Source organism: Podarcis muralis, chromosome 4 (assembly GCF_964188315.1).
Source record: "Podarcis muralis chromosome 4, rPodMur119.hap1.1, whole genome shotgun sequence".
Taxonomy (NCBI): Eukaryota; Metazoa; Chordata; class Lepidosauria; order Squamata; family Lacertidae; genus Podarcis; species Podarcis muralis.
The window spans coordinates 4,974,870-4,997,227 of record NC_135658.1 but is presented as its reverse complement, the minus strand read 5'-3'; the positions used below and the strand labels follow the sequence as shown (position 1 = coordinate 4,997,227).

The 22,358-nt window shown below is 42.7% G+C and overlaps 1 protein-coding gene across 5 annotated transcripts in view; it reads left to right on the top strand.

Annotated features, from left to right (window-relative positions):
* The window catches only part of SLCO2B1 (solute carrier organic anion transporter family member 2B1), a 67,378-nt gene that overhangs the window by 8,825 nt on the left and 36,195 nt on the right, over positions 1–22,358 (top strand). The window contains exon 1 of one of the 5 annotated variants that reach the window (XM_077926816.1): positions 9,214–9,306. The exons of 2 other annotated variants lie outside the window; for them this stretch is intronic. The gene's annotated coding sequence lies outside the window, so the exon portion shown is untranslated. Of the gene's footprint in view, positions 1–9,213; positions 9,307–10,068; positions 10,224–22,358 lie in introns of those variants that run through there. 2 more of the 5 variants (XM_077926813.1, XM_077926812.1) reach the window with 2 other exon arrangements.

Sequence of the window (22,358 nt, the reverse complement as noted above, 5' to 3'; positions counted from 1 at the left end):
TAAAGTACATGACAGTAATCTAAACACCAGTTGCTGGAAAGCATTGATGGGATGGTGTTATGGCTTCAAGCCCTGATTACCGTATTGGCCTGAATATAAGCCTCACTTTCCCCCCAAATTCCGACCGTGAAAAGTTAAAAGTGCAGCCAACCCAACCTTACAAAAAGTGGCTTTTACAATATCACTGCTGAAATAGACATACAGTAAAACGGAACGGGTGTGAGTACCTGCGGAATTTTAAGGGAGCGGCTTATATTTGGGTATTGTCTTTTTCTCTCTCCCCCCATGAATTTTAAAGGTGCAGCTTATATACGTGCCAATTCCAAGCCATCAGCTTGGCCATTGTACAAAACAGAATGCTGGACAGGATAGCTCAGCCACTAGAGCATAAGACTCTTCATCTCTCTGTTGTGGGTTTGAGCCCCAAGTTGGTTAAGAACTTCCTGAATTGCAGGGGTTTGGACTAGATGACTCCCATGGTCCCTTATAACTCTACAATTCTATGATTCTAGGTGTAGGTAGGTGAACCCTCAGTTGTATTCAGCAGGGCTCCATGTATGACACAGAGACATCTCTAAAAGCATATTTTCATAATGTAAAAGGTAAAGGTAAAGGACCCCTGGATGGTTGTCCAGTCAAAGGCGACTATGGGGTTGTGGTGCTCATTTCGCTTTCTGGGTCATGTGGCCAGCAGGACTAAACTTCTTCTGGTGCAACGGAACACCGTGACGGAAACCAGAGTACACGGAAATGCCGTTTACTTTCCCACCACAGCAGTACCTATTTATCTACTTGCACTAGTGTGCTTTCGAACTGCTAGGTTGGCAGAAGCTGGGACAGAGTTCACACCATTGCACGGATTCAAGCTGCCAACCTTGCAATCGGCAAGCGTAGGAGGCTCATTTCCATACATCAACCCTAACACAATTAAACTAAAAATATTAAAATTGAATAAGCCAGCTAGCATGCCGCTATAATCCATTTCGATTTATAGTACAGTGCAACATTAAGGGCTCATTACAGCAGCTAACGTCCCATTAACAGAACATTGTTCAATGCAAATGTTTGTGTGGGCAGAGCATTGAAAAGCAAGGACAGCAAGTAATACTTGGTCGGCTTTTTGATATTAATGAAAATGAGCACCTGCAAGCTGCCTTGGAGGACCTTGATAGTCAGAAATGCTTTAAGTAACTGAGCCTACATTTGAGGAAGGACTCTAAAGGTTACAGTTGAAAAGGCCTCGATGCTCATCCTCATCCCCCTTCCTTGGAGTCACCTTTTGGAGCAGGGCTATTGAGCAGGAGAAGCTCTTCTCTAAAGTTGGCAGGGCTGAAAGCAGGCTCTGAGGAATTAAATCCAAGAACGTGCGGAATTTCTCTCAGAAATGTTGCTGCTTTTTTAAAAAACTCTGTATCCCCACTAGAAATATTTTCGACATCTTTCCCAGGCAGGAGGGTTCCAAGTCAACTCAATATTTACCGTATGTTTGTGGGCAGCTCTAGTCCCAGATTATTGTTTTTTTTGGCCGGGGTGTGTGTGTGTCATTGTAACAAATAAACATTGTCTTCTTTTATAAACTTTACCAACTTAACAAAGCTATTCCCATACAATCCAACATTTCTCCAATGAAAATAGGGATGCCCTATTCTATCATCATCATCATAATTTTATTTTACCCCACCTTTCTGACTAGGTTGCCCCAGCCACTCTGGGCAGCTTCCAACATATATACAAACAGAATAAAACATTTAAGATTACAATAACTTCCCTAAAGGGGCTGCCTTCAGATGTCTTCTAAAGGTTGTACAGTTACTTATCTCCTTGGCTTGGGGATCGCATAACTCCATACCCTCCAACATTTCTCTGATGAAAATAGGGATGTCCTAAGGAAAAGCAGGACATTCCAAGGTCAAATCAGAAACCGGGATGGCTTCTGTAAATCTGGAACTGTCCCTGGAAAATAGGGACACTTGCAGGGTCTATATTCCATGCTCGGTCCTGGTTTGTTCTAGTTTCATTACCTTTACACTACAACTCTTATTTGTTTCCAGACCCTATCAGCCCCGCTTCCTGATGATCTCTCCACGCCCTTTTGGCCATTTTGGGAACTGAGCCTGACTCAGCTATGTCTCATATGTCTGCTAATAGGAGTATAGCATCTAGATCAAGGGAAGTAATAGTGCCACTGTATTCTGCTCTGGTCAGACCTCACCTGGAGTACTGTGTCCAGTTCTGGGCACCACAGTTCAAGAAGGACACTGACAAACTGGAACGTGTCCAGAGGAGGGCAACCAAAATGGTCAAAGGCCTGGAAACGATGCCTTATGAGGAACGGCTAAGGGAGCTGGGCATGTTTAGCCTGGAGAAGAGGAGGTTAAGGGGTGATATGATAGCCATGTTCAAATATATAAAAGGGTGTCACATAGAGGAGGGAGAAAGGTTGTTTTCTGCTGCTCCAGAGAAGCGGACACGGAGCAATGGATCCAAACTACAAGAAAGAAGATTCCACCTAAACATTAGGAAGAACTTCCTGACAGTAAGAGCTGTTCGACAGTGGAATTTGCTGCCAAGGAGTGTGGTGGAGTCTCCTTCTTTGGAGGTCTTTAAGCAGAGGCTTGACAACCATATGTCAGGAGTGCTCTGATGGTGTTTCCTGCTTGGCAGGGGGTTGGACTCGATGGCCCTTGTGGTCTCTTCCAACTCTATGATTCTATGTCTCATCGTTTGATTATCTATGAAGGATAGATCTACCATTAAGCCCTGACAGATATTCCTGTATCTCTGAAAAATAATGGTCATTAAAGAGCAAATGGTGGAGAAGAGATGTTGCCTTCCTGCTCTGCACATGGGCTTCCCATTGGGGCATCATCCAGTTGGCTGCTGTAGAAAAGAGGATGCTGCTGGTCTAGATAGGCCTTTGATCTGATTCAGGAGGGCTCTTGGGTTGTTAGATGCCTTGGCCCAAGCACACAGTGAAAGGCTAGGATACATTCAATGGGTGAAACTGCAACAAAACAGTTTTGTTTTGTGTGTGTTTTTGGGAAAAAAGACAGTTTGCTAAAGTGTTAGGTAAATTAGCATTGAAGCAATGTATTCATTATTGCTGTGGAGTTGGAACTTATGTGTTCGCATAGGAAAAGTGAAGTGCTCTGTATTTGTCGGTCTTTCCAAAGTTGGGGGAAATTTATGGTGTGATCATCTAATTTCAGCTGAGCTTTTATCATTAGTTCTCAGATGATTTCCAGCCAGTATTATAAATCAGATGGAGATTAATGAAGAGAGGAGTAATAAGAGAGCAATTTAATATGGTTGCATGAATTATACATGTATAACTTTAAACCCAGAGTTCATAAAAATTACATCAGACACCTTAATGGTTGAAATATATCTCAATTCCCAGCTTGTAACTAGAATGACTTGTGAGAGGTGCAGGTGGAAGATGGTACATGACAGAACAAAATGTCATGCCCCCTTTCTGCACTGAAAAACAGTTCTGATATGTGCAGAATGGCTTCTAGGCCACAGGGTGTGACTTCACTGCTACTTCTCCTCCGATGTATTATTCTTTATAGTTTTCCCTGTAGAATGACCTGCTTTATATTGGTCTCCAGACATTTCACCCCATATTGCCATGTGCTCTGGGTGCATGATAAATGGCTCTACAGAGCGGCCAACTCTCTAAAGATGCATGGTTTTAATGGAAATGTTACGCTGTAATGGGAGGAACAGGTAACTGAGAATAATCACAATCTTGCTAGTCTATAATAAGTAGCCATAATGAAGAATCACTTCTGATGCTGTCAAGAGACCTTCTTTTCTTCTTCTTTTTGACCTAATTTATAATGCAAAACTTTCTGTTGAAAGTTCTTGTGCAAGCCTAGGCAAACTCTTAGGGGCCGAGGCACTTTCACACACACCCCATGTTTTTTTGAGGGGTGGGCCCCCTCAATGTTCAGAGGGTGTTCAGCTCTGCCCCCTCGCTCCTCACAATGTCAGGTTGTTGTGTTTTGGCCCCCTAATCATCTTGAGATGTTGGCGCCTCTGTGTGCAATGATAATGTCGTTGTCCCAATAATATGGGAGTTATTGTGCCCCTTATCTCAACTTCAGGAAATAATTGCTCTGTTTCAATCAGTGCAGCCAGAGGATGTAGGTAAAGTGCTTGTGTTCTCAGTCCTTGCCCACTTTGTCTACTTACATCTTGCGGGAAGGCATTGACTGCGTGTGTCCAGGAGATTATTAATACCACTTTATGGAAGGGAGTGTTCCCAAGTGCCTTGAAGAAGGCAGTTGTGCAACCGTTCCTTAAGAAATCTTCTCTGGATCCAGTAGATTGCTCAGCCCAAAATATCCCCTCTTTGGACAAGGTGGTCTAGATGGTGGTAGCAGTTCAAGTCCAAACTCTTTTGAATGAAGCAGATTATCTGAGCCCATTTGCTGTAGGTTCCCCCCTGGCATCTCTCAACTGAAGAGTTGTAAATGTGACTCCTGGTCTTTAGGTGGCAGCATTCGTGAAAATAAAAACCGAGGAGCGCTCTCTGAGCCTGCAGTTCTTTCTCCTGCAACATTTTTTGTTTAAATTTTTTTTCCTCCTGGCAGAAGCACTGCTCTTCATTTCAATTCATTGTTTCCTCTTTTGATTTAGGAGGCTTCCCTTTTGTTTTTGGTGCAGTTTGTAACACTCGCCCTCTGGTGAATTCATTATCACTTTTGTGACCTTTCCCAAAATGCTTTATCCTATATATCTCTGTCCTTCCTGGCCCATCAAATAAGGTTGCACAATCTCTCCCTAAGCAGACTGCAGGAAGCAGCACAGAGAAATAATGAGAAAATATAGTGGATGGTCACTGAAATCTTACTTAGCCTGATGGGAAGCACTGCACCTGCAGGAATCCCAGGTGGAATGATGTGCCTGCCAGCCATATTTTAATCATTTAGTTTGGTTGGAGAACATTAATGTGAATTTCTCCCAGTCAAGTGCAAATTCTAGTGATGAACCATAGCAGATACAACCACAGCGTTGCATTCAATGTCTTTTAGTGTTTCTATTGTACTCTGCTCGTAGCCTGTGGGCGAGATTGCTTGGGAGGATTGATTTGCTATTATAACTTTGTTTTTATAGCCTCTTAAAGCATTGTTCTGCTCTGCTATTCAGTATGAGGTTTTGCAGCAAATTGCACAGACAAGTCCAACAAACCTAACTTGTCCTAGTACATGTGGCTTAGTGCCTCAGCAGAGGCTGAGACAGGCAAGCAGTTGCTTTCCTGGAAGGAAGGATTTGTTCTCTTTTTCAAACAGGATTTCCCCTTTTCTCACTTGGAACTGGGTGGAATTACCTGTCAGGATCAGCTGAGACACAAACTGGGGGCCTCCTGGTCTCTGGGTGGATGCCACTTGTCAACAATTTATCAAATTTGTTACCCCAGTTGCCAGGAAGCAACTGCTTATGGGTTTGTCCTTCTTATGGGTTTGCCAAGGGCATCTGCCTGGCTACCATGAGAAACAGAATACTGGACTGATCCTGCATGGCTTTGCTTATGTGTCTGTGGGTGGCCATTCATGGCAATGTTCTCATGGAGAAGCTGCTAAAATGTGGGCCGGATGATGTAGCTGTTAGGTGGATTTGTAGCTGGTTGTCTGACCAAACCCCCCAAGTGCTCATGAATGGTTCCTCATCATCCTAGAAAAAAGTAGCAAGTGGGGTGGTGCAAGGTTCTGTCCTGTGCCCGTTGCTGTTCAACGTCTTTATAAATGACTTGGATGAAGGAATTGAGTGGATGTTCATCAAATCTGTGGATGGTAAAAAAGGTGCAAAGGTAAAGGACCCCTGGACAGTTAAGGCCAATCAAAGGCAACTATGGGGTGTGGCGCTCATCTCGCTTTCAGGCCAAGGGAGCCACAGACAGCTTTCTTAATCATGTGGCCAGCATGACTAAACCGTTATTGATGCACGGAGGACCATGATGAGTGCCAGAGCACATGGAAAGACGACAGAATTGGGATCCAAGATGACCTGAACAAATTGGAGAATTGGGCCCAAACTAACAAAATGAATTTCAATAGGGACAGAAACATCATAGCGAGACACTGGAGAGACCTGTCAGCAGTAAGCATGTATCAATGATATCAAACAGTATAGGAAACAGCCCTATTAGTAAAACTAACCAATAAACTGAATGTGACACGGAGACAAATAGAAGAAGACGTCTTCACATACACAGCCCAACAAGACAACGACAAGAATCTGCCAACAGCATATGAATCAATGTGACTAACCTGATACAAAAACACCCACCCACCCCACTCACACATGGAAACAAAGTTCACCACAGCCAACCGCAAACAAACAACCACACCCTAGGCCAACCCCAACCTCTCTCACCACCAAAGTAACACAAGCGAATATTAGAGAGAACCTGCGCAAGTGACGCTGACACAAAACCCCACCCATACATTAAGTAGAATAGAAGCTTTGCCACCCAACCCCAAGCCCACTCACCATGCCCCCCTCTACCTCTTTCCCCCTTTTCTTCCTAATGTAACACTAAGGTCTCAAGAAATGAAACTGATCTGTAGAAAATGTAACTTGAAAAAAGAGACATTGCACACACTTTTGTAAACCAAGAAACCTTTAATAAGAAATATGTTTGAAGCTGGGGGAAAATAGGGACAAATGTAAGGTTATGCATTTAGGCAGGAATAACCAGATGCACAAATATAAGCTGGGGGGGGGGGGGCGAGCACCTGGTATCAGCACATGTGAAAAGGATCAAGGGGTCTTAGTAGACCACAGGCTTAACATGAGTCAACAGTGTGACGCAGCATCAAAAAGAAAGAAAGAAAAGCTAAGACTATTCTAGGCTGTATCAACAGAAGTATTGTGTCCCGATCAAGGGAAGTAATAGTACCACTCTATTCCACCTTGGTCAGACCACACCTGGAATACTGTGTCCAGTTCTGGGTGCTACAATTTAAGAAGAATATTGACAAGCTGGAACGTGTGCAGAGGACGGGGACCAAGACAATCAATGAGGAACGACAATCTGGAAACAAGCCTTATGAGGAACAATTGAGGGAACTGGGTATGTTTAGCCTGGAAAAGAGACTGAGAGGAGATATGATAGCCATCTTCAAATATCCTAAGGGCTGTTACATGGAAGATTATACCCTTTCTCCCTTTCTAAAATGGCACAGACCATTTTAGGCAAAATTGTCTGCTTTCAGATATAGCTGTGTGAGGCTTTTTGTCTGATAAATAAAGCTCCCAGGTGCAGGTAATGTTTAGAAAGGTCTTATATTCACAATAAGATCCAAATTATTCAACTCTCCAAAGTTTAGGAACAAACTCCAGTTCCTGTTGGATATAAAAAGCTGCTGCTGTTGCTTTTTTACTCGTTTGCTATTTCTCCCCTGATTAGGCACTTCTAATCTTGGGCAGCTCAGAAAGCCTCCTCCAGAGGCTGTGAATGAAGAGCAGAACGGCGTGTTCCAGCAGAAAGCAACAGGGCAGCCATCCACTCCTCTACCCTGCAGACTCCTTAAGAAGGGAAGGGGAAGAATCTGCTGCTAGTAGGTGTGTTAATGCTCGGAAACAAGAAGCTAGGGAGTCAGCAGGAGTCTAGTGAAGTGCTGCTAAGGAAGAAGAATCGAAAGTGTCTTGAGTGCTTTTGACCTGAAAAAAGGAAGGCGAGGCGATGGGCTTGACTTTTGCAGGAACCAAACTGTGGCTTGTTTAGATCCACTTCGTTGAACCTCGGAGTTGTGCAATTCAAGATTGTCATTTTGTCTCTTTTCCAGAATCTAACCTAAGGCTTCCAGTCTGTTGATCTCATAATAACCGTGGCTGCAGAGGCTAAAATCCTTGCAGGATCTCTCAGGGTAAACAGGTGCCAACAGCTGAGAATGCTCAAGTGGAGGAAGGAGAGACTTGGAATCAGGGCCAAAGCTAGGCCAAGACTAGGGATGGAAAGTTCTGTCAGTTTTGGTTGTCTCTCTCATTTTTCCAAGTTTCCAATCTTAAATTCGGTTCTCCATATTTATGCAGGTGACATATGCATGCAGTTGTAAACAGCACTTTTGTATTATGGCAAATGTGGCTGGTTGCTCTTAAAGGTTCAATGACCAGAGTCCACATTCATGACAGTTAATCAAGTCATGTCCTTCCTTTAAAAGGGCCTTAACTGTAAGTAAGCATTTGCTAGCACCACCACCACCTCCAAAGCCCTCCTTTTAAGCTGTGAGTCCCTGCTGTTGCTTGTCAACTTGGTACCTGTCCTGTACCTCACTTTCCATCTTGTGCCATGGTTAGTTGGTATCTAACCTTTTCCACTGCTGTTGCTCTTTTAAGATGCTATCCCAATCTATGTTGGATGCTTCTAGCTCTTGTCTTGACTAGGGATGGGAGCAGGGCTCATCACATCTATCAAATATTGTATGCACTTTCAGGAACAATATGAAAACTGAAACACAGCTATCCCACAATATTTGCAGATATCTGAATTTTGCAATGCAGTTCTCCAACCAAACATGGTGTATGAAACTATATATATTAGGGGACAGTGTGTATAAAATGGAGATAATGAAAATAACACAGAATGAATTGTATTAGGGGAAATTGCTGTTTAAAAAATTGTAAATCAGTCAAAACTGCAAACAAAAATATATTTATTAGGAGACTTTCGCAATAAAATGCTGGAAATTTCTTATGGACTTTTTGTGTGAGAGAGAAAATGAACTTGTAATATCTGGATTTAAAGATTGAAAAAATACTGGTTTATAGAAGATAGAATGGTTGGATCTTAATTAGTTAGCTGCAGGACAAAGACCCAGAAGTCCTTTTATCTTCCCTTAATCTTTCCTCTCTCTTTCTCTTCTTTTGCTTTCTCTCTCTTTAGGTCTGTCTTTTCCCTTTTTTGAATTCTTTCTGCCCTTGTTCTTTTTAAGATTAAGTAGCTGTTTTATTTCAGTGTATTATAAAAAGATACTTTGTAATGTGTATATCTTTGAGTAAACACACACACACACATGAGACATCAGCATATTGTAAGTTCAAACCCAACATTGCTAGCTGTGGAAGCTGCTGTCAAAATTTAGAACCATAAAATGAGCTGTGGGAGTGAATTATGGGATGGAGTCACAAGCAAACCAATATAGTTTATTCGTTTCTTCCTCCTGGAGTGACTAACTGCAAAGATCAGCTCCTGCTTCTTTTGCAAGATTGCCGGGCGATGGTGGGTGGATGGAGGAGCCACTGGCTGTGACAGTGGAGGCGCTGGTTCGATCTGAGCTTTGCAGGGAAGCTTGCCAGGTGACCTTGTGCATGCTGTTTCGACTTGTCCTAATTTGCTTCACACGTTCATGGTGTGAAAAATAAAGGGGACCAAAGCCTGTCTTGAGCCCTTGCGACAGAGTGACAAGACAAGAAAAACCTTTAAACATAAAGGCTGTGAGGGGAATGAGGAGTCCTTGAGTGTGGGCACAGATCCAGAACTGAGCAGGAAAGGCTGCCTTGCCTGCTCTCCTGCCTTTAACAGCTTCTTGATGTGCAGAAATCAGCCACTGAAGCTAATTTCTCAGCATAGAGATCAATAGCATCACCTGCTAATGTCTTCTCACTGTACTTAGAGATGCCCATGTATCCATTTGCCAAATTGCCAGGGACCAAGTGCCCTTGTTGCCCGCTCAGGGCAATGAGGGGATCCTTTCCACTCCCCGGGCTCTGGAGGGGGCCCTCTCAAATTGTGCCAGGCCTTGGAGCAGGCAGAAGATTCTTGCACTGAGACTTGGACTGCTTCCACCTGTTTCAAAGCTCAGTGTGATATGCAGGATGCTCCTTCCCCTCTGCCAAATGGTCCAGCAAACCAGAGGACTTGTGAGGTAGGGTGCAGGGAAGGAGACAGCGGTGACCACAAATTATGGCTGGCACATAAGCCTGAATTTGAGGAGCGCTTTCTTCTCACCAAGCTGCTGCTAAAGGACAGCCCTACAGAGTTCACAGTGGTTGCTTCAGTGCTGTGGTTTACAACCAAATAAACTAGTATAGCCTAATAACTCCACCTCTCTGAGTTCGGTTCCAAAATGTTGCTGGTAAATAGGAGGGAACTGGCTCTGCGTACTTTTAAGGGGAAGAAAGGCAGTGCGGAGATCCTGTTCTAACTGGGGCTAAAGTGAACATCCAGCCATAAACTGCTGGCTGAGGCAGCTGTAAGACGGTGAAAAGCAATTGTGAGTATCAGACAGAATGCTATTCAATTTCCTGGTTCTTAACTGAAGAGCCCCACTTCCCAAGCAGAAAACAAGTCCTTCTTTGGAGGTATTTCTAGGTCTCTAATCTGCCTTAACTGGCTTTTCTTTATTATTATTTTTAATTAATTTTATTGAGAGTTTTCAACATAAGATACAATGAAAACTAAACCAAACTAACTGGTAAAACTGGTAAATCTAACTGGCTTTTCTTTATAGCGCCTTTTAAAGCTGTTTGTGGCTTGGGTTTCTTTGCTGTCCGTATGCAAGAGAGCAAGCATATCTTTTCAGTCTGTGTAGACTTTCAGGGAATGTTTCTTCAACTGCTCTGTCCTATCTAGTCTGACACCCCCAAAACATTAATAGATCTGTTTTTAACATTCCCATTTGTTCTACCTTACAGAACTCACGTGGAGTGAAAAGCATATAGTGAAATAGGATAGAACCCCCCCCCCTTCATTCGGTAACTATTGGACTAAAACCTACATAGGAAGGAACATAGGAAGGTGCCTTATACTAAGTCATAGTTAGTATGGTCCATCTAGTTCAGTATTGTCTACACTGACTGGCAGAGGCTCTCCAGGTTTTCAGCAAGGAGTCTTTCCCAGTCCTACCTTGGGGTACTGAACCCGGGACTTTCTGCCTGCGAAGGAGATGCTCTGCCACTGCATTATATGGCCCTTCCCTTCTCTAATCTTTGCTTTCAGAAGTTCCACCAAGTTTCCAAAAGGCATAACCAAAAGGGACCTTCTACGGAATCTACCTTCCACTGAGTTGGGTTATTGATTCACCTTGCCCCTATTATTGGAAACTTTGTAAGGATTGTTATGGCTGATATCCATTCCATAACTTTTATTAATCTTTATTAAGATCTTTATTGATCTTTATTAAAAAGCACATGTGTTCTGACCTGCTTTGCCTGGAAATGCATTTAGAACGAGGCATGACAGCTGCTGTGCCAACACAGTCTTCAGCCCAGACTCAGCAGGGGTCAGCAAACTTTTTCAGCAGGGGGCTGGTCCACTGTCCCTCAGACCTTGTGGGGGACTGGACTATATTTTGGGGAAAAAAATGAATGAATTCCTATGCCCCACAAATAACCCAGAGATGCATTTTAAATAAAAGGACACATTCTACTCTTGTAAAAACACACTGATTCCTGGACAGTCCGTGGGCCGGATTTAGAAGGCGATTGGGCCGGATCTGGCCCCCAGGCCTTAGTTTGCCTACCCATGGGCTAGATGATAGGTCTGGCAAATGACAGAGACACCAATGTACTCAAGAGCTGGTGGGGTTTGGGGCATTTAAAGGTGAGCCTACCTAATTTTCACTTTTCAGAACAATATGTGAATGGCACAACCATTCTTCTAAATCCACAATTATTCTGAATATTGCAGTCCTGTTCTCCAGCTGAATAATGTATACAGAAATGCATATACCCAAGTAAAGTGTGCATAGAAATGCATATATTAGTGAACATAACATACCAAAAGCATTTTATTGAAGTTGCTTTGCAAATATGTTTTTTTTTAATTAGGTAAAATTTCATGCAAAAATGTGTATAAATTATATTATTATATTAGAAATTAGCACCAAAATGCTGATTAATTTTCATGAGGACTTTTACAAATATGTATTCACATACTGTTATGGAGAACTAAACCTAAGGTTGGAAATCTTAGAAACTAAGAGAAACCAAAATTGACAGGTTGACCTATCCCTACTCTGAATACCAGATGCTGGGAACCACATGGGAGCAGAGCACTGCTGTGGCACTCATGTCCAACCCAAATGTTGTTTTCCACTCTGGCGCTGCTCAGGCTGCTGCTCTGTGTGCACCCTAACCTTTCTCCAAATAACTTCTCAAGCCACATAAGGTAAACAGGAGAAAAGGAGACTTTCAAGGGAAATGCAAAGGGGTTTGGGTAGAGCTGAGAATAGCAGATATTTATGTAATTCTGTGCCCTCAAACATTTGTACAATGGCCTCAGCAAAATGACCACCAGCCCCCAGAGGAGGGCAAAGTGATTACATGTCAGAGAAAGCACAAATTAGCAAATACAGCAAAACCTCCAGCACTGATTTTGCTAAACTCAGGCTGTGGTGATAACAACAGCTGTGTCAGCAGTTAGAGGGCAGCTGTCTATACAGTTTCCTCTACTTTTAGAAAATGACAACACTATACCGTAGACATTTTCTTCCGTTTCAGTGTTCCTATGAAGGTAGCCCTGGTTTGTAGCCAATTATCCCAGGAGCTTGTGAAATGGGTAATTATTCTGTTCCTGAATGTTCCTGAAAATGCTTCCTTTTGTAACAAGAACTCCAGTTTGTATTAGGGAAGCTTTCTGTTCTATTAAGAACATGAATGCTTTCTTCAGTGCTGGAGGAAGTATGGCCCTGAAGAGCAGTTGCTGTTACACTTAGTTCCTGCTTTCAGATTTATTTTGGGGGCACCTGGTTGGCTACTGAGAGAACAGGATGCTAGACTAGACAGACAAGCTATTTCTTTTTTTATTTTTCCTTGCTGCACATGCCTAATTATAATTGATTTGATATTCCATATATAATGCAAAATTTTCTTCTTTTATTATTTATGTTTCCTATTTCTGGTCGTCAGTATCACACACTGCCAATCTATATTTGATGTTAACCTAGACGCATATTTGTAAAGGCTGCTTATTGTTTTGCCAGAAGATTCAGTAAAGTTCATTGCAATATCTGAATGGCAGAAATCTGTTTTTAGCGCTGTTTGATTACAAAGATACATATAGTTTGTTTTTATGCAGTGGGCAATGAGCCCCTGGAGTTTGTGGGAAATCATTCCTCCTGCTTCTCAGCTACCTTTCATCCAATATTCTAGAAACTGTCAACTTGTAAAGGAAATTATTGTCCTCATAAGGAGAGTTGATGATTTAAGGAATAGGGAGATAATGGTGGTCTGTGGAGCAGGGAGCACAACCGTCGTCAATTTTGCAAAACTAGGAATGTTCCTCATTAGAGACAAACAGCAACTAGGACTGTGGTTTAATCAAATTCTGGTTACCAAGAGCTCTTCAATTGAGAAGATCACTAATGGCAGACAAGCTTCCCTGAAAGGCAGCCTGTCCACCACCATCAGTATCACCTTCAATTATTTTGAAATTTTTACAAATGTCAAATTTGCTCCGTAGGTCTCCCTGGAGCATGAAATATTTTGGCTGACGATAGTTCACAACATTACAAAAGCATACAAAGTGCCAGATAACACAATTCAATTGAAAAATGATTATTATTTTATTTGGCTACAGTCTTATGTTTGGCTGCCACTCTGCTGTCTCTCTTTGCCAAGGACAGCCCTTGTTTTCTGTTACCCAACTCCAGTAAATCACAATCACTGCTCCTATTTCTGTCTCCAAGGAAAGGCCATGTTGAAATTCAACTAGCAGTAATTTGCTAACATTGTCATTCTTCAGGGTTTAATATTCCTGCCAGAGTCTCTAGAAGTTAATTCTCTGCATGGGGGATGGATGCATCTATAGTGAATCTGTTTTAAAGCTTCTTTTTGATGCTATTTTTAATGAATATTTTATACCATTTTATATAAACTCCTTAGAGGGTTTTTTAAAAAGCAATATACAAATCTTACTAAATAAAATTTTAAAATTTTAAAGTGTGCATGAACCCTAACACTGTAATCATAGACATGCTTACCTGAGAGTAAGTCCCACTGAATTTTAATCTGAATACTGTATAGGGCTTTGTGTGCTGGTCCTAATATCTTGAACTGGATGCAGTAGCTCACTGTCAGCCAGTGTAGTGCTGTGAGTATCAGTGACACATAGTCCCATTAGACTATGTCCCATCACACCAGCTGCAGTTTCTGGACCATCTTCAAGGGCAGTCCTGCAGAGAGTGCATTGCTGTAGTCTAGACATGTATAAGATTGCACTGCAAAGCACCATGCAGGGTTTAGCAGTGGCCAGAGGATTGGAGAAGATCAGTCTACATCCCAATCCCAAAGAAGGGCAGTGCCAAAGAATGCTCCAACTACCGCACAATTGCACTCATTTCACACGCTAGCAAGGTAATGGTTAAAATTCTACAAGGCAGGCTTAAGCAGTATGTGGGCCGAGAACTCCCAGAAGTGCAAGCTGGATTTCGAAGGGGCAGAGGAACCAGAGACCAAATTGCAAATGTGTGCTGGATTATGGAGAAAGCTAGAAAGTTCCAGAAAAACATCTACTTCTGCTTCATTGACTACGCAAAAGCATTTGACTGTGCTGACCACAGCAAACTATGGCAAGTTCTTAAAGAAATGGGAGTGCCTGATCACCTCATCTGTCTCCTGAGAAATCTCTATGTGGGACAAGAAGCTACAGTTAGAACTGGATATGGAACAACTGATTGGTTCAAAATTGGGAAAGGAGTACGACAAGGCTGTATTTTGTCTCCCTGCTTATTTAACTTATATGCAGAATTCATCATGCGAAAGGCTGGGCTGGATGAATCCCAAGCCGGAATTAAGATTGCCGGAAGAAATATCAGCAACCTCAGATAAGCAGATGACACAACCTTGATGGCGGAAAGTGTGGGGGAATTAAAGAACCTTTTAATGAGGGTGAAAGAGGAGAGCACAAAATATGGTCTGAAGCTCAACATCAAAAAAACAAAGACTATGGCCACTGGTCCCATCACCTCCTGGCAAATAGAAAGGGAAGAAATGGAGGCAGTGAGAGATTTTACTTTCTTGAGCTCCATGATCACTGCAGATGGTGACAGCTGTCACAAAATTAAAAGACACCTGCTTCTTGGGAGAAAAGCAATGACAAACCTAGACAGCATCTTAAAAAGCAGACACATCACCTTGCCGACAAAGGTCCATATAGTTAAAGCTATGGTTTTCCCAGTAGTGATGTATGGAAGTGAGAGCTGACCATAAAGAAGGCTGATCGCTGAAGAATGGATGCCTTTGAATTATGGTGCTGGAGGAGACTCTTGAGAGTCCCATGGACTGCAAGAAGATCAAACAGATCCATTTTTAAGCAAATCAGCCCTGAGTGCTCACTGGAAGGACAGATCCTGAAGCGGAGGCTCCAATACTTTGGCCACCTCATGAGAAGAGATTGCTCCCTGGAAAAGACCCTGATGTTGCGAAAGATGGAGGGCACAAGGAGAAGGGGACAACAGAGGACAAGATGGTTGGACAGTGTTCTTGAAGCTACCAGCATGAGTTTGACCAAACTGTGGGAGGCAGTGGAAGACAGAAGTGCCTGGCGTGCTCTGGTCCACGGGGTCATGAAGAGTCAGACACGACAAAACAGCAATGCAGCTTCCTATGTTCCTTTTGCGGAAAGCCCTTCTCGCCTGCTGTATTTGTTTATTCTTTATTGTTGTTACGAGATATGCTTGAAAAATAGAGTTACTCTACGATATGTAATCAACAGTTCAATATATTCTGCAGCAGCTACGGCACATGAAATGGCATCACACAGGGTCTAGCCTGCTGTTTTGCATTCTGCAGCTGCTGAGGAATATTTTGAGTGGTCGATCAAATCTGCCTTATATCGATCAAATCTGCCTTTAGCCCTCCAAACTTAGTATTACCTGCAGTAACTGGCAATGGCTCTCCAGGGTTTCATACAGGAGTTTTCCCCAATCCATAACAAGAGTTGCAGGATATTGAGCCCGGCATCTCTTCAGCATGCGAATGAAATGCTCTACCACTCAGCAAAACCCTTCCCTAATGTGTATAATAGCATATGTGTCTTGAGCAGCAATTCATGGTATCGAAATTCAGGTCCTACACAAGCATGTCCCTAGATTCATCTGTGAATGGTAGGAGGGAGCAAATGTGCAGATAATTTAAAGTAAGCTCTTTTAAAAGCAGACCAAATATACCTAGGATTGGCCAGTAAGGTCTGAGTTTGCCAGCAACCACATTCCTGGAGTTTAAGATTTTCTCAAGCAGGAGCTCTGCCCTCAAATGAAAGGGGATGGCCTAGATTTCTTCTTCTATAATATTTCTTAAAATGCCAAAACAAGTGGACTGTGATCTGTGGTTCACATGAAACATACCACAGAACGCCTCACTCAACATTACCTGCTTTCACTGTTCACACTGACACTAAAGTTCCACTGTCAAGAAAAGTGTGTGTGTGTGTGTGTGTGTGTTTTTGTGTGTGTGTAAAACAGCATCTATACATAATTAATTAGCATTTTCTGCATCTTATTAAATAATGCTAGGAGGGCACCCACTTGTGACATGAATTAATTACGGCACAGTAGACGAACAAATTGTTTTGCAGGAGCTGCACAATATTTCTGCCACAAACAGTACAGAGTGCCTGCCCTATCATTCATCCAGATGTCGCTGAAATCACATGGCAGAGCAAACGTTGTAGATTAAGCTGGCAGCTTCTGAAAATTGCACCACAGTTTGCAGCTCCTGCAGCAGTCCGGTTAGTGGCAAATGGGTCTGCCTGTGGAAGAAGTGGCTTGAGGATCACAGTCACTGGCAATTAGTTCTTTGCATTTCTCCAGGGCTTGTTGTGTAATATTGCGGTTTAGTGTAAAAAAAAGTTTTGGATTGGGACCCATGGGACCGGAGTTCAGATCAGCCCACATTCAGACTCATCTCTCAGTCATGGAATAAGCACAACTACCTCCACTTCAGAAATCACCACTTCCGAGGTTGAATTGACCCCGTGGCTTATTGGACTGTGTGGTTAAAGGATCCTGGATTCAAGGTGCATTAACTGAGTTAAAACAGTTTTAAATCAATTACTTTTCTTTCCTATGCCAGTAAAAGGTTAAATGCAGAATGTACCATAACCTTTCCCCTGATTTGTAGCGTAGCTATTCACTGCTGTTGTCTGCACTGAGCCATTGTGCCATTGAGATGAATTTCTTCACAATATATTTTATCCAGAGTTCTTAAAAGGAGTGATTTCTCCTTTCCCCAGTTAATAGCAGGACCCAAGAGCAAGTTGTACTACTGTATATGTTTCACAAAAAGTGGCTTCATTAATTGATGGAGCTGTCTGGATTACAGATAATCTGTTGAACTGGCTTCCTTCCTATAGTTTAGATTGCTTGTAGAAGCTGCAGCAGCTTCTGGGCAGGTTGACCTGATCCACGTGCAATTGCAGAGTATTTCCAGTCCACTCCCAGCGTAAATTCAGAATATCTTGAATGTAGACTGGAGGAAAATGCTGCTGTTATGATTTCTTGCTTGCTTTTTGTTTGTTTGTCAGTGAAATTCTAAAATGAAAGGGTTGGGCATTGTGCCTGTCTGGGTATGACTCTGCATGCCTCTCCAAACCTGGAATATTTTCTCCTTAACTTCAGACATAAGAGACTGATTATGATTACTCTGGTGTAATATACTCTGTGCAAGAGTAGAGATTATTGCTTTACATTTTTCAGGACTGAGCCACGCATTACAAATGTGTTTTGCTGTGCTCTGAGGTGCCCTGCCTCAAATGAAACATTTTTTTTTTGCCTCTTAGGTTGAATACGTCATTCTTTTATTTTAGAGAAAAGGAGGGGAAGCCCAAAGGAGAAGCATGGAGACTGGGAGAATGGATGGGTGATGGCGAATGCCCTTCCCTCCTTCGGAGGCCTTGAGTAAACTGTTGGGCTGGGCTAGAAGAAAGTCTCAAGTATCTCACAGGGGCGGTGGGGGGAGTTGCATCCTAAACACTTGGCACCTAAAATTGATTTCCTCAGAGCACATCAGCACATGTCCCACAAGGCAGTGGGTGTGGATTTTTCCTTGGGGTTTACTCCCAAAGCGTTTCTTACGAGTAAGTATAGCCACAAGCTAGCAAACGTTTAGGACCTGTGCCAGATTTACGTATAAGCTAAACAAGCTATAGCTTAGGGCCCCACTCACTTGGGGGCCCCTAAAAATTTAAAGGAAAAGAACCCCTGGATGTACATTTCCAAAATATAAGATAAAAAACAAATAAAACAAAACCTACATACAGCAACAGTGTTTTGTGTTGTGTAGGCTCCTATGATGTAAGCAATGGGCCCCACCTGCTAGCCTGCTCCCTAAAATATCACTGGTTTGCTCCTTTCTGTATATAGGGTACCTACATTCTGCATGTGCAAATGGCTTTAGATACCTATTAGGTCCATAAATTACCATGTATCATATATTCAACACAAAAACAGCGACAATTTGTTGTTGACAAAGGACAGCTGGACATATAAAGGGCCCCATCACCTTCAGCAGCTTAGAGCCTCACCATACCTAAATCTGGCCCTGTTTAGAACCAGAGTATTTCTTCTCCTAGATGGGCTGCCTTCCTAGGTTGACAAGCCCCATCTGCCCACCATTTTCCTCTACAGCATGTGCAGAAACTGCCGCCTTGACTGTTTGACCCACTCTTGGTCTCATCCACTCAATCTGCCAGAATCTGTCTTCCCATGCAGGGGAAGTCCCTAACTTACCAAGGTTTTGAGAGCCATCACCTGATTTAGCTGGCCAATTGAAGCAGCTCCTGGGGTGTGGCTCCTGTCACATGTGGACAGCTTCTAGGAGCCACAGATGAGAGCTGAGTGCAGTGTAGACACCAAAGATGGACCAACTACCCCAGAATAAGCATGATGTGACCCTCACCAGAGGTGCTACCCATCCCCTAAACCCCCCCCCACACACCCATGCACACATCTACATACCCAACCGCACCTACCAGTTATGTTCAACTGTGGCAATGAAATCTATGAATGAATTATGAATGCCTTCAGGATTCTGATATGGGAAGTGCTGACAAATCCCCTATAATTCACACAGGGAGTCCTTGAGGATGTTCCACGCTATTTATTTGATTGTCCTGTTTTTGACAGTGTATATGCAAAATTTCTCATCTCTGCAAAGGTCGTGAATATCGGTCTAATTTGCCAGGGGGAAAAACAAATTCCTGTTCCGTAGTGATAAACAAGTAGGTAATGCAGCAAGCAACTAGCTACTTTTGCTCTGGCAATAGCAAACAAGCATCCAGTGCATTTTGATATTTGCGGATAAATGAAATTTACATGCATTCTATAAAATGTATTTTTGCTATCTGAATAAATGAAATGGGGACTGAGGTGGAGTGTGAAACCCATGTCTGAAATACTGGAATTTTACATCCTTGAAACTTCATTATTTATTTGTCATTTTGACTTTGATTGTTAAATGCTGTTACACTCTGTGGCCAAACAAATAATTTAAACTGCAGATTTGTCACTGTTATGCTCCACGGCCAAACAAATAATTGAAACTCTGTAACTTTGTTAATTATGTGTTGAAGTATATGTTGCGTGACTGAGATGCAAGTTATGTTCTTCCCATAAAGAACAAACAATGGGTGCTTTGCTTATCACAGAGTCGTTGGCTTCATTGATTGCAAAGAGGAAACCACTCACTTTTGTCCTTAAACAAGGAAACATTGTTCCATAGAACGCTTTTGAGAAGTTAAATTTGATTGCCCTTTCATGTTTTTTTTGAATGTAACTTTCTTTGCTACCGTAACCCCTATCAAAAATGTGGAAAGTCCCACTAACTTTTATGGCAGTTGAACTTTATTTCCCGGAGCTCCAGTTGACTTCAAAGCGTGTGATAAGTAAACAGTTTTTAACGTCTCTTAGAAACTTTGTCCGCTTGAAAGGTCTCTGTAATAGGGTCAATGTCTTCATTTGAAAGGATTGACCCAGCAGTTGCTGCCATTTTGATGTCTCTCACTGTGAGAGTTTCTTCCTGATTACATTTCCAAAGTGAGGCAAGGTGAGGCAAGTCCTTTTGAGCATTGCAGGATTTAGTCCTTTATCCAGGGCTATGTGAACTCTATACTACAATCAAATCAACATTTTGCTATCCAAAAACAGTGGTACCTCGGCTTAAGAACTTAATTCATTCTGGAGGTCCGTTCTTAACCTGAAACTGTTCTTAACCTGAGGTAACACTTTACCTAATGGGGCCTCCCGCTGCTGCCACGCTGCCAGTGCACAATTTCTGTTCTCATCCTGAAGCAAAGTTCTTAACCTATTTCTGGGTTAGCGGAGTCTGTAACCTGAAGCGTTTGTAACCCGAGGTACCACTGTACTGCTCCAGTAAAAACAATTCTACAGAAATAGGCTTCAGAAATTAACTAGTAGACTCACAGGGTCTTTCAAGACGATCAGTTCAAGACACAGGAAGTGGGCAACACAGACAAGTGCAAAGTTCTGCATTTAAGTCAAAACCGCAAAAGCAGGTGCACAGGCATAGCAAGCAAGCATGGTACCTGACTGGGGAGTAGCATATGTAGAAAGGTTGTTGGGGTGGTAGTCAGTTTCAACTGTGATGGAGAGAGAATGTGATTTTGAGAACAGCCTTGACCAAAGGTGTCATGGGCTTTGAAGACACTCAAACTCAGGACGCAAGGGAGAAACGTGTTAAGAGGAAGGCACACTTGGCAAATGCACACCGTGATCAACTCCTGCCTGGAAACCAATGTCCCCACTGTGGAAAGACATGTGGGTCCAGAATTACCCTCCACAGTCACTTACAGACTCATTGTTAAAACTGTGTCTATGGAAGGCAATCTTACTCGGCTGTGAGTGATCGCCAAAGAAGAGGATTCATTCACAGAACCACGGTTTCGAAGTATCAGCTCTACTATATTTTACAACCTCATTCAGAGGTTGTGTCCAGTTCTGGGTGTCACCCTAAAAGGAGTATAGAAAAGGTGGAGTGAATTCAGATGAGGGGAACTAAGATGGCAATGGATGTGGAAAGCAAGTCCAAAGAGCAGGCATAGCTCAGTCAGTAGACTGGTCAATTTGTAATGTTAAAAACATGTTCTAAAATTGTCACACCAGATGGCGCTGTAGAGGAGAATCCAAAGTCAATGGCAGATTGCCTTGGGAACTTCTTTTCTTCATATAGAGTTTTTAATAGCGTTTTTTAAAATATATCTGTATAGATCCAGCCTTAATCTCAGGGTCATGGATTTGAGCCCCATGTTGGGCAAAAGATTCCTGCATTGCAGGTGGGTTGAACTAGATGCCCTCATGGTTACAGCTCTACAATTATATGATTCTTTGAGGAAAGGTTGAAAGAACTGGGTATGTTTAAGCTGGAGAAGAGAAGACTGAGAGGGCCAAAAAAGCAGGGTTGTTGCATAGAAGAGGGCAAAGACTTGTTTTCTGTTGTCCAGAGGGTGTAAGTGTAAGATATGGGAGGAAAGATTTCAGCTGAACATTAGGAGAAAGCTCTTGATGGCAAGAGCAGTCTGACAGTGGAACCCAGTGACCTAGGGAGATGGTGGTGGGCTGTCTGTAAAACTGCAGGTGTTGAAGTAGGCTATGGAGCCATCTACTAGGGATGCTTTACAAAACAGTGAAAATCCAACAGGGAAGGGACCGAGTGACTTCCACAATCTGGGTGATGTGGTTGAAAATGTCCTTTCCTGGTCTTTGGATGGCAGTGGGATACGGAGCAAGACCGCCAGTGAAGAACACTGTAGGATAGCAAACTTATGAAGAAGAAGGCATTATTTTGCTCCCAAATCCTTCAAAGCTTTATAGGAATAGACAGCCCAGCTCCTACTTCCTCTCTGTCATTACAGCTGAGCTGTTGTCATGCAGTTGCTGCAGGAAAGGGGATAGTGGGACGCTGCACTCAGAGCGAAGCTACGGTTCTTGCTTCTTTGAAAGGATCTGAACAATCTCTCAAGATTTATGTTCAGTTCTTGAGGAGAAGCCAGAAATTACAGGCAAGATAAATTTGCAGTGCTGTGTAGAGCATTCGCCATCTGAGCGTTGCAAAGCGATTTATGTACAAACATCTAGGTAATTAAGCTTCAATGTGAACATTCTCTCCCTTTTTAATTAGCTTCATGTGAGTAATTTGTTGATACTTGCACAGTCAATTTAATTACATTAACAAGTCGGAGTTGCTTGCTGTTTTGACACTGCAGGGCAGTCCTTGGAGAACTTTCTCCCAGTGGCAAAGTATGTATATACACGCAGACCTACTGTCAGAGAAAAGGTCTGTCATTTTTGGTAGCTCTGGTGACTGAATGGTGACAAGGCTGGTCAACATTGTGCTAGGTAGACTCAGCCTCTGTGTTGTCCATTGTGGGGTGCAGCAGCCAGAACTGCACAAAG